The following is a 9,863-nucleotide window of genomic DNA, read 5'->3' on the forward strand; positions in this document are numbered from 1 at the left end:
CTTGGAAGGAATATTTGAGGGATTTAGCCATAGAGCTCTATCAATATGCTCTGAAAAATTTTTAAATAAAGAAATCGATTTCCTAATAGATATATTTGCTGAAAATGGATACGAAAAGAACAAATTACAAAACTTTGCAAATATTTTTATAAAAAAAACAGCACTTAAATAATGAAATAGTCTCTTCTAACTACGAAGCAACCATGCTAACTATACTACTACCGTGGATCCCAATATTATTACCAAAACTTTAAAAAACTTTAAAAAGAAAGCAGGTTATGCGACAGCTTTTAAATCTAGTACATATCTTAAATTTTTACTAACCTTGCGAAACAAAACCACCATCAACTAGTTATCCCGGAGTATATCTAATAGAATGGGAGTGTAAACGAAAATACAATGGCGAAACAAAGATTTAAATCGCAACAAGAACAAAACAACACTAAAAAAATTGTATTAGATCATAAAAATCATTAAAAAAAGGTTCAAGCAATATAAAATGGGAGCAAGTTAAAACGTTAAAAATAAAACCTAAGCAATTGGAAATAAAAGTTCGAGAACCAATAGACGCATTCCAATGACGTAATGTTTTAAAATGATATAATGTATTCAGTCAATGATAAAATGTAATTTTTTATTTTTTTAACATCTTTACTTCCAACAAGGCTGCAAGCAACCGCTTTTAGAGTTAGAAGTTACTGAAAGAAAAAAGATGAACTTTATAAAGCAAGATAATGATCAACAGACAACTTGAAATATTGCAAGTTATATTAATCAAAAAAACAAGATAAAGGGTGTGAGTTCCAAAGAACTGATGCTTAATGAAAAAAAATAGACAAATAATAATTTTTTGGAGCACTTGAGAACTGTCACAGTAAAATAATAAGACTTGATTGAATGACGAGTAATATGAGAATAAATTTTAGTAGATGGCACAAGAGACGCTAGCTTTTTAGAGTAGTTGCCATTATAGTATTTATAGAAAAGAGAAAAAGAATCAACATTTCAATGATGTGACAATGGTTTAGAACTGACTGCAAAAGCAGGTACAACCTTATTAATGAGATTAAGTGTTTGCAAATTTGAAACTCAAAAGTCTTGCTTATGATTGGAAGAAGACTAATTAGACGGTAGTTAGACGAGTCAGATCGCTCTCCAGAATTTTTGAAAACAGGAATAACAGCAGGCTGGAAAATAAGACTGATAAGCACTTGTTAAACAGTTTTGAAAGTATAGACCACAGCTCCAGAGAACACTTTTGAAAGACTATAAAAAGTATGTTGTCCGGACCACAAGCTGTAGAAGAGTTTAAGCGAAAATCACTTTTGATACAGAAGCTCAACTAATACGAATGTTAAGCAATGGATCAACCTGTTTATTGGCTATATCAAAAAAGGTGTGATTAGTGGAACCATAGTAAGATTGATGAAAAGTTCTTAGCAAACAGTTCAGCTTTGTCGTTAGGTGAGGTTTGTCGTTAGGTGAGGTTTGTCGTTAGGTGAGGTAACAAATTATGAACCATACAAAAGATGTAGAATAACAGATTATCCCTTATTATAGACACTGTTAAAAATTCTCCAGAAGTCTCTGGAGCCTAATTTTTTGAGATAAAATACGAGATTATTTGACACATAGTGGGCTTCGACATTAGACAAAACCTTTTTACAATGGTTTCTAGCAATTGTAAACAGATGTCTGTTTTCTGGAGATTTTTGTTTGCGATAGATATAGAAGTAATGGTTACAAATGTAAATTGCAACAGCACAATGAAAGGAAAACCATAGAGGAGAGTGAGGCTTGAATTAGAATTGTTGAAAAGGAACAAAAGATTTAAAAATAATCAAAAGCACCTAAGCGTGAATGTGAACTAACTTGGATCAGAAAGAAGACATAAATTAAGTAGAAAAGGTAAATGATTTGCATTGTCTGGAAAGCGATAGTTAACTATTTCTGTTAGAAATTGAGAAAGGATTCACTGACACTAGAACCAAGTCATTCAGTGAGATAAAATCAACAACAGCAATATTGGCTGAAGGATAAAGAGAAAGGGCTTGATTATTTTGCTTAAAAATAACATCAAAAAGAGTGCTGTTTTGAGATGAAGAAAAGCAATATAGAACAACAAAAAAGGCAATAGAGTGAAGTAGTCCAAAATAAAAGCACATAAAAGGATAGTCTGTGGTTTCAAAACTAGTTTCCCAACAAATGGGTGAACTTTTACGAATGTAAATGCACAAGCTAAACATGTGACTATTGGAACCTTTAAGAACTAAAGGAAGATAACCATTAACACTAGGATCACAAGATAAGACAGCTGAAGACAAATTAGTCTCACGAAGAGCAAGTAGGTTGGATGAACTTTGCAAGAAATAAGACTCAACAGAAAATAATTCTTGAAGATTGCAAATATTAGTAAGATAAATTTAGAGAACTTGGTGATGAAGATTGATTTTTGTGTTTTAGATTAGAGAATAGAGAATTTAATCATTTTTGAATTGGTTAAAGAACTTGAATCAAAGCACAGATAATACTCAGTACACTAACTAAAAGGCTACCACAGAGTTCGAGAAACATGACTATTAGCCGGTTTTAGTACCATAAAGCTGAATTTTAGAGATTTATCTTCATTAGGAAATAATAGTATGAGCTGCCTAGTCATAAAAACAGTGACACAAACAAAACCCTTGCATTGAGTAAAGAAGATCTAGCATTCAACATCCTAAACTGGAAACAATGTATTATAAATACATCTACACCAGACTAATAGATGTATAACATTTAGTTTAAAATATAAAGTAATGAAATAATAAATAGTTTAAAATATGAATACTTAAGTAAATGAAACTATGGAAGATTTACGAAATTATGAAACATCACATTTTTTAGAAACTGATACAAATATCAACACTTTAGTTGATTTGAAATCTACTGATAAAACTTGATATGGGTAAAAGTTTAAAATACTTACCACATTTCGCTATTAAAGATATAGAAAACCACAGAAATATAGTGTTAAAATCAAAAGCATGGACATAAAAAAAACTTTTGAAAGATGTAAAAGATTTGAAACTGAACGATATATTAAAGATATGAATTGCTAATGGTCTTTATATTTCGTATACTCTTACTTATAAAGTTGTAAAAGCAAAATTCAAAGCAAGTATAAAAAATGAAGTTTGTGATTTAAAGATTTATATTAGCAGATTTTCAAACCCTATTTGAAAAGCATATTGATCATGCTCTGCAGGTAATAGTGGGTATTGTAATCACGTGATGGCATTACTATTTGAAGTTGCAGGTTATTTTTTAAATTTACTTGAATATCATTCAATGATCATTCATTCCATCATTCGGAAGTTTCCCAACTGGTTCTCATTTATCTTATCAACCTCAGGTAAATAAAACCTTTAAAGTTTTTGCCAATATTAAAAAACTTCCAGCAATTTCATTCAACGTATGAAACATCCTTCCTATTTTATCTCTTTGCTTTCATAATACAAATGCGCCACCTAGGTAACCTCCTGGACTCAGACAGAAATTGAAGCTTTTATTCCCTTTCGTCAAGTCTCATTCTTCTCCATGGTTTTCATCTTCTTGTGCAGCAGCTATATCTAATCATAACCATAGTTTTCATCTTTTTTAAAAGAATAACTCTCTTGAGAACAAACGGCTATTTATTCTTGCAAGAAATTAATGTAAAAAGGTGCTGTCAGATGCTATGCTTCATTATTCTTAGTTCACTAAACCTCGTATCTTATCTAAGAAGTTAGGTTCTAGAGACTTATGGAAAATCTTCAACAGCGTCATTAACAAGAGTGTGTCTGACATTCCGTCTCTAATTCATGTGACTGACCTTATTACCTCTCCCAAGGATAAGGCAGAACTATTTGCAAAGAACTTTTATTCAAATTTAACTCTTGAGTCTTGTGGCTATTTTCTTCCTTCCATTCTAATTAAATAAGTTAACTTATTGTTTGACATTCAAATCACTACAGCTTCCGTTGCTAAAGTCTTACCTCAATTAAACTCAACAATTAAACTACGGCTTGTGGTTTAGAAAATATTCCTGTCATAGTCTTACTAAATTGATCTTCAGAATTCTCTTCAATTCTCTCAAGTTGTTTAAAAATCTTATTTTTCTCCTTTATTCGTTCCTATCTTAATTACGCCAACATTGTTTGGTGTAGTACCAATAAAAATAAATTGAAAAAACTCTTTAATATGCTCCCAACCTTTATTTACTAAGTTAAATATACTAAATATCTACCAAATAAAAATTTATCATCTTTTAATTTTTATGTTCAAAATTAATAAAAGTATTATTCCAAAAACTTTTAATCCGTTATTTAAAACAAATCAGATTATATACTTAACTAGATATTCAAATAACACTAATGGTATAGTGTTATTTGAATATATACGTCTTAAGTATATATATCTTATATACAACCTAAAAGTTTTTTTGCGGCAACGGAGTTTTAAATTTCAATTAAAGGACCAAAGGCATGGAATAAAAACTGAAATTAAAATTCTAACAATACAATTGTTAGAATTTTAAACAGTAAAATTGTGTTCGTAATTTTGTATTCGTAGTTTTACATTTGTTTCTTGTTGAAAATCAATAAAATATTTGAACAAATTAACACATTAAAATTAAAAATAAATGACTTAATACGCTGAAAAGATTGTGAGCTCGTCGTTCATGAAAATACAATATTACAATTTAAAAGTAACAAGTTTAGAATATTGTTAATTAGAAGTTCTTCTTTCTCGCTTTTGCGATTGCAAAATCATTGACAAGATATGTATAATCTAGTTTTGCTGCCTCTTAATGTTTAATAGCTAGTATTGCAAGATTCCGTAACCTGCTTTAGCCAATAGAATTTCTTTTGTAACCCTTTATAATTTTCAATTTGCTAAATGACCGTTCAACAGTGGCTACTGTAACTGGAAGTGTATAGAACAACATGAAAGCAGTAAAGATTTCAGAAAATTCACTTTTAAAGCAGTTGTACTTTGTCAGAAACAATTCTGAAAAAGTTTTTATAAACATTTTTTTATTTGATTCTTTTTTTATTAGAGAAATTGCGTGTAGAAACTGAATTTGAAACTCAGAGGATATCACTTCTGGGTATTTGCTTTTGAGGTTGGCGCATAACTTTAAAAGCTCTGCTTCTGGTAAACTAACAATGTTTTTGGGTTCAAGAAATCCAAAACAGTTTGTAATTGTTTGCATCCCTATAAAACGCTGCTTATTCTGAGCATTTATTTTGTCCAAAACAAAATAAAACACTTCAACTTTGAATAATTGTTCCTTGTCGTCAATGCGATAGCCTGAGGCCAACTCATCAAAATGTTTTTTTTTTTTTTGCGTGGTTGTCTTTTTGCCTGAAAATTAATGTTGATTACCCACTTTTTAGCTTGTTCTTTAGCTTCTAATTTCAGTTGTTCATACAATTGTCTAAAGTCTTGAATATTTTTACTGATACAATTTAATACAAGAGCACCTTTATCTAAGTCAATGTCTTTCTTCTGAAGTGTTTTGAATGCATAATTAGTTTCGCACATCACCTTAAATAAAAATACACTGATAAAAACAAATACAAATATCGCCATCTTTTTTTGTATTTACATAGCCTCATCTCTCTTATCCTTTTTTGTTAGATTTCAGATTGATTTCAGTCAAAGCTTTTAATATATCAATATAGCGAACTTTAACAGCTATTAAAGAGTGTTATCTACCGGACCAGCGAGTCGGATGCAGCTTTTATTAGGTAATCTCTGACTCGCCAGTGAATGAAGATAAAAGATCCCACCTCTTTAAGCTGTTTCCAAAAAAATATATATTCTGAAGAGTGGCAAAGTATGACAATACTTCACGGCAGCCATAACGCAGTCATTAACTACCAAATTGAGATTGTGACTGGCACAATGCACATACTCTGCATTTGGTTGAATCCTTTTAATTCTTTTTTGTACACCATGTACACACCACTCATGATATTAGCCCCATTGTAACCCAGCCCATAATATTTTTCTATGGAAATATTCATTTCCTTCAGAACCTTTACCTGACCAGTCATACCGTCTGCTGAATGGTCCTTTAATTTATAAAATCCTATAAAGATTTCGCTATTTTCGAAATTTGTTAGTAGTTCATTATTGTTCTGAATAATGTGGACATGTCGTATAGTAATACTTAACTAATTGACTTTTGTAATATCTTGTGTTGTGTCCAGCATCAGAGTATAAAATGGTGTTGCATTAATCTTAGATCTCAATTCCTTTAACATTTTTTCTTCCAAACATTCTATTAGTTCATTCTAAATTGTTTGACTTAAATATCTAATAGAACCGGATGGCATATCTACTATCTGCTGCATAACATCATCATAATTGGCAAGTAATTGAACTTGTGATAGAAAATTTCTATTATAGTCGTCCGAAAATCCTTCTCGATGGCCACGAAATGCTAGAGAATTTTTAGCGAGCATATGTGTTATACGTATGAAACGTTCCAAAATCATTTTCCAAAAAAAGGAATTATTATTGATATTTGATATTGATATTTGAGAACAGCCAGCAAGGTTCACAATATGCAGCGTCATGCAGCGTCACATGCGTGGTATTGGACCGTATTTTGCCATTGAATAATAATAAGTTTCACTAAAATATCTATTTTGTCGGGCAGGATCTTCAGGAAATAGCCCTTTCGGTCCACGGGGCGAACGATTTATCATCGATCTCTTTTTTTCATCAGAAATGTTTTGATTTTGATATTGCCCAAAATCAGTTGTAATAATTACATCATCTGTTTCTGTTTGAATTATATCAACACTTTGCACTTCCGTTAATACTTTCCAATTTGTCTCTTGACTCCCTTCTAAGACATCTGCTAATTCGATGTCATCATAATGCCCCCGCTCGACCGTTCCATCGTTGCTGTCTGCCGTTGACATATTTTCAACACTGTCTTCTCTTTTTTTACAAAAAAAAAATCAAGTTTTGGTAATTTTTTTAGTTCTTCTTCTTTTTGTTTTTTAAGCTTTCTTTTATAAGTTCCACTCAACGTTTTTGATTTTTTTAAACCATCCATATTTAAGTAGGGGTTAGACAATTATTTTTTTAAATTTTACAAAATCTGTTGTCAAATTATCAAACAAGACGCAAAAACTATTAAAATGTAAGTGCAAAAGGTTAATTCTAATTAAAACCTATTAACAAGATACAGTGGCTACGGTTACGGATGTCAATAACTTATCTAATTTTAGCAAGATGCAGTGGCAACAGTTAGGGACGTTAATCACTAAAATCCAATATTTACATTATTTTTGAAAAAAATTTAAGTAACTTAGGGAAAAGGGCCTCTGGCAAATGGCCCCCTGTCTGTGTGGGCCCCTAAGCATTGCCTACTCTTGCTATATGGTAGCTACGCCACTGTCTTGTTTTTAACTTAAAAAAACTTGCAAACAGAAAGACCAAGTGCACGACATTCATTATTATTTGATATTCATATCACGGTATCAAATATTGCGATCAAACCCCCTACCTCACATTTGTTTCCATACAAGATACAGTTAACTCAAAGGCTTATACTGCATGACCATCGAAGTACTGCATGACTATCAAAAACATTTGGAGTACTCTCAAGCGGTATTAACTTTGCATAATGCGAAATTCGAGGTTCTGCTTTAAAACTGGTAATCTCAGACAAAGTTTTTATTGAGGTGACAACAAACCTGTAAGCAATGGAAAATCTTATTTACTTATTTACATTTAAAAAAGTTTATTTATTACTTATTTTGTTGATTTTTATACTTTTTGCTTAAATTTTATTTTATTTTGGTATGTATACGTTTATACAAAATATTGAAAAGTAGATCCACGTGATCTCTCTTTTTATTATATTCCACATACACAGAAAATTTTTAGAAGTTTAATATTATTGTTGTTACCTTAGTTAAAGGCTTGTTTGAACTTATTTAAGGTTCTGACGACAAGATCCTTTGATATTATTTCAGATACCTCGTTTTATATTTACTATATCGTTTATCAAAAGTTTGTGAAAGTTTATTATTTTAATTTTTGGCAATATATAATTGTAATACGACCAACATATGACAACAACAACAAAAAACAAAAAAACAAAAATTATCTCAAACTCAAGACCAACAAACTCAGTATATAAACATTATTAAAAAAACTTTAACACAAAATAAAGTAAAAGAAAACGGAACAAGCAATCAAATAAAATGAATAGGGTAGGGTGGGGTAATATTACTTATGGAAGTTTAATGATGTATATTTATTAGTTGGACCATGATGTAACAATATGTAAAATTTAATTTATAAGTTCTCTAACCCATATTGATAAATAAACAAAAATCTAAAATGGGGTAAAATGGATATACAAGTAAAATAATAGTGGGGTAAAATGGATATATATAAAATCCTACTTACGTTATAGTATTTTATAACAAAAACACAAGCTACACGAAATTTAAATATACATTTGTGCTCACTTTTGCTTTTTAATATAGTATTATACATTTTTCAGTGACATATAATAGTTTTATATAATGCTTCTGAACTATTTACATTAAGATCATAGTTCAAATTTATTTTCCCTGAATGGCTTGGGTAAAATTTAAACGCCCATCTAAATGTTTTATATTTTACTTTTGTATTCCTCTTTACTTTATAATTAAATTATAGACTTTATATAACTAAAGTTTGTTTTAAAATATTTTAGATAAAATAATAAAACTGAAATAAATTATTATGTCTCGTGAATACCAACGCAAGACTATTGGTACATATGATCACAGCAAACTAATGACTGCCATACAGCTTGTTAAGGAAGGAGAGTCAGTATACAGTGTATCAAAGTCTTCTGAAATTCCTTATGGGAAATTATACAGACGATCCCATGATCAAATCCAAAGGAATGACAAAAGAATCGGAAGCGGTCGTGGGTTTGTTTTGAATAATACTAAGGAAAATCTTCTAGTAGAAGCCTTGATGTACTTAGCTGATAAGGGTTTTCCACAAGATAGAGAAGATATCAAATTGATGGTTAAATCCTATATAATATTTATTGGCAAAAAAAACTCTATTCAAAGATGACAAGCCAGGGAAAGACTGGTGCATGTCTTTTGAAAAAAGATGGAATGTAGTCCTTGGAAAAAGAAAACCTGAACTTTTGACAAAAGCAAGAGCTAATGATCTTTCTCTAAAAACATTGACAGATTTTTTTGAGTTATATGAGAAGACATTAAACAATAATAATTTATTTGATAGACCACATTGCATATTTAATTTAGATGAAACAGGTTTACGTACAGATCCTATAGCAGGAAAAATCTTTGTTCGTAAAACATCAAAAACAGCCTATTATGTGGTAAATCAATGCTCCATCATGTGGTAAACCAATGTATACTTTACTGTTTTGTGGGTCAGCAAATGGACAGTGTCTACCTCCCTTTGTCGTCTACAAAGCCATCTACCTTTATGATGCATGGTGTCAAATGGACCAGAAAATGCAATGTATGGTGTAACAAAATCCGGTTGGATCGAGGACTATATTTTTGAAAGTTCGATTGACAGGTTTATTATACATGTAAAGGATTATGAAAAGCCTTTGTTGCTGCTATGTGATGGACACAACCGCCATATAACATATTCTACTGTTAAAAAGGCTCTGGACAATCATATAATTTTACTTTGCTTACCTCCTAACACAAGTCATGCATTACAACCTCTTGATGTTGGTTTTCTTGCTCCATTGAAATCCTATTGGAAGAAAATCTTTAAAGACTGGTTAAGAGAAAGCAGACATAAAAATGTTGACAAGTCTGTATTTC

Source organism: Hydra vulgaris, chromosome 13 (genome assembly GCF_038396675.1).
Source record: "Hydra vulgaris chromosome 13, alternate assembly HydraT2T_AEP".
NCBI classification, from domain to species: domain Eukaryota; kingdom Metazoa; phylum Cnidaria; class Hydrozoa; order Anthoathecata; family Hydridae; genus Hydra; species Hydra vulgaris.